Below are 7052 nucleotides of genomic sequence, written 5' to 3' on the forward strand. Positions count from 1 at the left end.
TATGAAACGTGGTACCTGGAGGAAGAAAGAGAAGGTTGTAGCCTTCTGTAGGTCGGCACCTACGTACTAGTACATCAGCTAGTACAAGAGCTAAGGGGGTGGTAGCTCCCTTCCAGTAGCAGCTGGAAAACGAGTAAAGATTGGAGCATTACAGTAAGCTGGCACCTACGTACTAGTAAATGGATCGGCTAGTACAAGAGCTAAGGGGGTTGTAGCTCCCTTCCAGGAGTGTCTAGAGAACGAGAGAAGGTTGTAGCCTTTTGCAGGTAGAAGCCTGTGTATTGGTATAAGACTACACTAGTACAGAATTATTGTAAAAGAGGTTTCTTATTAAAAGAAGATAGAGACGACTTGCACCAGGTGGTTTTCACCCACATTGGGTTTCCACCTTATATCATGGTGTTCATTTGTGCTTCTTGTGTGTGATGATCTCTTCTGTTTTACTGCTTTTGTTTACTGTTCATATCATTAGTAATGTTTTGATGCACTCATTAAGGATCAACTAACTGAATCATAAGTTTACTGGATATACGCTGGTTGCATTTGCGTATACACGCGGTGTACCTTAATTGAAGTAGTGTATATGAATCTTAATATGGAAATGAAAAGTTATATTGATCTGATAATACTGATTTACCCCCCCCCCCCCCCCCCCCAGTATTATTTCCAACATTTCAAACAAAATGTCTACTTACACAAAAGCTTAATCCACAAGAAGTAAATAACATCGGTTGACACAGTAACTCCAATTGACAATTAAGGAACATGCAAATTTTGTACCAATTGTGTTCATGAACTCAAGATTGCTAGGAATAATTAAATTCATAGTTTAAATGAGATAAGGTTATTCTACCAAAGATGAAAACATGTATTCTTATTAGAGACAAATATTGTTTCCTTCTACTGCATGTAAAGGATCTCCCCTAAGCCAATTCTCTCTCTCTCTCCCCTTTCTAATCTCTTCGCATTTTCTTTCTTGCTTCTCCTTGGGGATCAATACTATGGACCCAACTTACCTTCAGGCCTCTTATCATTCCCCAATTCTACTGTAAAACATATTCTTCTCACAACATAAAGTGCTATGAACTTCCCCTAAAACCATTTTGGTTGCACTCTCCTCTCCCTTTCAATGTTAATACATATTAAATAAAAAAAATTATCATTGCAATTGGCAAGGGTACTCGACCATACCTCCAATCATTCAAATGCACCTCTATGTCTATTTATTCTAGTTGTCTACATATAACTTAGTTGGCTTCACTTGAGGCAATTCTCTTCTTTTAGTGAAGAGAAATTGAGGATCTATTCCCCCTAATCAAATTATCCTCGTTTTCCTTCCACACTTTCATTTGTTTACTCCTAGTAGGAGCATTAACTTTTAATTTCCTTTTTAAGCTTACTTTGGTTTTCATTTTGGCTACACATATCTAAAATGCATTTCTCCTTGCTCTCCTCTTTCTTTCTCCATGTCTTCTTTATGCATTTTTTCTTTATCCATAATGGATAAATAACATGGCTACTACTTCCTTTGATTTGGTGATGCTTATGCTCAGTGTATGCAATACTTACATAGGGGTTTACTATGATGGTAAGAGGATCACTCTTCATGATTTTCTTGTTATTTATTTCTCTTATTTTCCACATGTTGACTTCACACAAAGCATTGAGGACAAACTTATGTTGATAAATATAGGTCATTAGGATTAGGATATTTCTCTTTGTTGATAAGTGATTGTGAATTATTTTTACTTGTTTATATTAGGATATTCTATTTACTCAAAAATTTTAGTGTTCGTATTCATAAAATAGTTACCAAAGCATAAAAAATATAGAGAAAAGAGACACAGAATACAGATGATCAACCAGGGCCAAAACCTCTCCAACTTGAGAGAAAAACCCAAAACAAATTCTTCTTCTTATAGAGACTTCAATTGACGAATACTAAGACCATGACAAAGACCCTTAATACAACAACCTTTCCAAGGCCAAGTCACAAGTCTTCTTGACTCAACTTCTTCTGCCTTTATTCAATGTCGTCAAGATTATTTCTTCTCTCACTACCTCAGTTATCCTTCACATTTCAATCCCTTGTTCCAGATCTAAATTTTTTGGCCCTACTTCAGAAACCCTAGCACATGTGATTGACCAATTTTCAACCTTAATTTTTCCTTGTTGTAGATGGAGACTTCTTCCTTGGCAACATGTCTCATGATCCACCTTAATCTTCTCCTTGAATTGACCTTCAAGAGTCACTGTGATACCTTGGTTCCTTCTACAATAGAAAACATAATTTCATCGCCTGTGTGGAGTAGATTAACCCAAAATAGATCCTAAATTAACCTTCATTATGGTCCTTATTCCTTTGCTTGATTGTAGGCTTCTTTCCTTATGAGATTCACATTTCTTTTCTTGTCTCTTATTCTTCACTGAATTCTATCTTCAAATGAAGGTCTATCTGCCCTATATATAGTTGTTTTCTCATGAAAATAAGATAACTTCTCCTTTCCCATACGCTGACATGCTTGTCTAGAAACATCCTCATCTTCTTAGAAGGGCCAACATGAGAAGAAGCTTCTAAAAAGGTATTGGAGGTTTATTTACATGATCAAAATTACTTTTTACGATATATAACATGTCTTCAATATATGACATTGAATTCCTAGACTTTATGACTTGATGACCAACCCTAAAGGCTCACAATGGGAGACTTAACTATAAAATAAAATTCCATGATAATGAAAGCCATGATTCAAGCATTACAAAAATAATTTTAGTTTCTTCTTTATATCAATTACATAAAATCATAATTACACATGTCATTATGAAGACCAAAGCTAGTTACACTTTTCAACACTCCCACTTAACTATGGAGGTATTCATAATTCATATAGGGTACTTGGACATTCTCAATTTGAAGAATTCTCATGAGAAGAGTTGGATTGGTAACCCTTTTTATAGCATCATATCATCCATCATTTTCACATAGAAAGGCCTTGCTTAACGACTCTATCTCTCGACAAGATTAAAGCTCAATATCATCGAGATCAATGATGTATAGAGTCCCTCATCATTGTCTCTCTTAGAACATACCTCGCCCAGGTTTTTCAGAGTATGTTCAACCGGGACTATTCTTATATTGGATTCACAATCCTCAAATAATATTAGTCCTCTACGACTACTCTTATGTTAGATTCCCTAACTCATCCTCAAAGAGTATCAGATCAATCCTTCATTATGTCTTCCAAAGTGACAACAAGAATGATGTGTCTATCTGTACCTCTCAACTTATGCAGGACATACCCATTCTACAGAAGGAATATCCCCATTCCTATAAACATAAATGTACCCAAGCTCCCACTTAACTAGAGACTTGACCCAACTCCCTCTTGACTAGGGACTTGCTTCCAATAGCTCTTTAGGTGGAGATAATGGGATAACTAGCTGCTTGTAGAACTGCTTCCTTTGATGTCATGAATTTCTTCTTTGTCATGAATTCTACATATTTTTGGACTTCTTCATAGGGAACAAACCAACCATCACTTTCATTCATGAATCATGTCATCATTTCTTTCATTGTAAACTAATCCATTAGTCCATATATGGCCTTCCTTTATGCCATGTTTCCTTCTTCATATCATTTTTCCTTAAGTATATTTCATCATGCCACATGATTGTCAGTTGTAGAAGATTCAGAAGTTCTTCCCTTAGTATCCCTGCATAATCCTATCCAAATAACTTTCAAAAATAGGAAATGGACATTAAATAAAGTTACCTTTGTGATGTTGTTTCATCATGACATCTTGTAGTTTGCATCAGCATCATGTATACACATTGACATATCTCCAAAAGATATATATTGTCAAGGGTCTCTTTCCTTTCTAAAATTCATTAGAGCCTTCATATCTTTCATGGAGATGTCCTAGTCAAATATTCTAGTCCTTGGATGTTGATTGACTTCTTCATAGTGTCATATTGCATAATCGCTTCACTTATTTCTTCACACATTTTTATTTCTAGGAACTTTCAATTAGAGTTGCTCCAGTTATTATCAACCACATTATATTTCATATGAGGACATATTATGTTGATTTTATCTAGTTAATGTGTTCCACATGCCTTCCTGCATCCTTTTAAAGGAAGAGATCCTTTGTTTTGATCATGCTCTTGAGATGGAGAATTTATCCATGTTACCTCTAACCATATGACATGACTCTAGTTTATCAAGTACAAGAATATGTACCCATTTTATTTTATGTCATTTAGAATTCCTTCAACATCTTCCTTGATTGAAAGAGTTTCAATTCCTTGGTCTTCTTCACTTATTTTGTCATCATACCATCATCCCTTGAATTCCCACAAGTTGGAATTCTTGATGAAATAATTCCCTCCTTTTAATTAACGAACCTTTTGATGAAGATTCCAATAGAGGATATTGGGTATCCTTATCTAGCAAATGTTCCCTTTTGACTGATGTATGATGATATTTGTACTAGATGAATTTTTGTGTTTCATAAGTACCACTTATGTTTCTCAAGAGGCTACCAAGAGATATATTCTTTCATAGGTGACTACCATAGACTTTTCTTTCATCTATCTTTCATGCTTCTCTATGATCACAAGCTCTTCCTTTCAATTCTTCTATGATGTCATGATGCATCCTATCATGCTCCTTAGTGACTCATTATTTCCATATCTTACAACAAAAAATCTTAAAAATAGAAACTTGAAAAGAACTAGGTGATGAATAATATCTCAATAATAGTAGAGATCTTTTACTTCCTCTTTCTTGGACTTCTTCTTCTCAGATTCCTCCACTCCTTCGATGATATGTGATTCTTCTATACTTATTTTTTTATTTTCCTTCTTGATCGTATGACAATATCTCTTGTAATGTCAATATTCTTGACATCCATAGCATTGAATCTTATCCATGTTATTCTTCTTTTTTTGAAGACCAAATTTCCCAAACTTTCCTTTTCTCTTCGCCATAGCAACATATGCTTGATTTTTCTCATTTGATCCTACATTAGTTTTTTCATTCAGCCTGGTTTCTTCGATCTTGCATAGTTACCATAGATCCTAAAATGGAGTAGCTTCTTTCTTCCCATAAATTCTTGATGTAAAGTTACCTCACTCCTCTAGTAGTGCATTTATTAATAAAGTGGTCATCTCCTTGTCAGACATTATTTCTCCCACATCTTGAATTTGATCCCTTATTTCAGATATCCTCATAATGTATGAGGTTATTCCTTCTTCTTTTGATATACTTAGCCTGTAAAGCTCTTTGCTTAATGAGATAATTTATCCTGTAGTGCTTATGAAAAAAAACTCTATCAGTTTGTCATATATTTCTTTTGAAGCTTTGAGTTAAGATACATATGGGGTGAGGGGATCCTTAATGGAATCTACGAGAATACCTTGAACCCTTACTCCCCCTTTCATAAAATTTGCAATTTCTTAATCATCTTCTTGTGATGGTTTGGTGATTAAGTCTTTGACATGTTCCATGACCTCATTTTCAATGACATTCAGATCCCTTCATTTTCAATGGCATTCACATCTGTCCTCTTCTTCAATGCAACATATTTTTAAGCCCTAACCAATTTGGTTCTTTCCCTAAAAAAATACATTTTGACAGATTTAGACATAAAAATAATTACTTGTGAAGATGCTTCTTCCACTCGCTTCCTCCTTGAATTTGATTATGATATGGATAATAGATAACTTCTCCTTGATGAATATAGTTCTCTTTAAGAATGATCCTTGACTCCACAAAGAGGGAGATCACTTTAGATTTTTTGATGGTGATTTCCTTGTTGATGATGATAAATTATGACTTCTTAATGATGTCTTGATGCCTCTTAGAAGATATTATTCAATGGTAAGGACCTTGATTCAATGAAATGGATATTGTCTTCAAACCTTTTGAAGATTATGACAACGTCCTTGATATTTCTCCTCTTGGATGAATAATATTCAAGATACTTTGATTTGTATATATCTTCAACTTTATTAGGGTCTTTGTCGTCTTTTGAATATCCCAAAACTTCTTCTAGTGTTGACTTATCCTTTGATCTAGGGTTTTGACACTGTTGTATATATTGAATTTTCTTTGATGTCTTTCGAGATTTGATCCTTGAGTGCTTGTATGTCCCTTGATGAGAATCCCTTTCCTTGATTTGTTACCTTAGCTCTCATACCATGTTGCTAAATCTAGGGCATTAGGATTGGGAGATTTCTCTTTGTTGATAACTTCTTATGAATGATTTTTACTTCTTTTGATTAGGATATTCTCTTTAATTAGATTGTTATAGTGTTCTTATTCATCAAATAGTTTCCAAAGCATAAACAATATAGATACAAGAGACATAGAATATATGCCATCATCCAGGGCCAAAACGTCTCCAACTTGAGAGGAAAACCAAAAACGAATTATTCTTCTTATAGAGACTTCAATTGATGAATAACAAGACCATGACCAATACCCTATAGACAACAACGTTTCCAAGGCCAAATAACAGGACTTCTTGATTCAATTCCTTCTTCCTTGATTCAATGTGGTCATACTTCTTTCTTCTCTCACTAGCTGAGCTATCCTTCAAGTTTTGGTCCCTTGTTTAAGATATGTAACTTTTGAACCTACATCAAAAACCTTATCATGTGTGATTGACCAATTTTGAACCTTAATTTTTCGGCGCTCTAGACGGAGATTTTTTCCTCGGTAACTCAGCTTGAGATCCACCTTAAGCTTCTCCTTGACTTGAAATTCAAGAGTGATTGTGATACCTTGGTTCCATCTACAATAGATAGCATAAGTTCCTCACACGTGTGGAGAATATTAACCCAAAACAGATCATAAATTAACCTTGGTTATAGTCCTCCTTCCTTCGCTTGGTTGTAGGTTTCTTTCCTTATGAGCTTCGCATTGCTTTTCTTGTTTCTTATTCTTGACCAATTTCTATCTTCAAATGAAGGTCGAGCTTCCCTATATACAGTAGTTTTCTCATCAAAATAAGTCAACTTCAACTTGCCTATAGGCTAGCATGCTTGTC

Source organism: Pinus tabuliformis, chromosome 9 (genome assembly GCF_031772625.1).
Source record: "Pinus tabuliformis cultivar Carrire ecotype Pingquan chromosome 9, CPIR1, whole genome shotgun sequence".
In the NCBI taxonomy this organism is placed as follows: Eukaryota; Viridiplantae; Streptophyta; class Pinopsida; order Pinales; family Pinaceae; genus Pinus; species Pinus tabuliformis.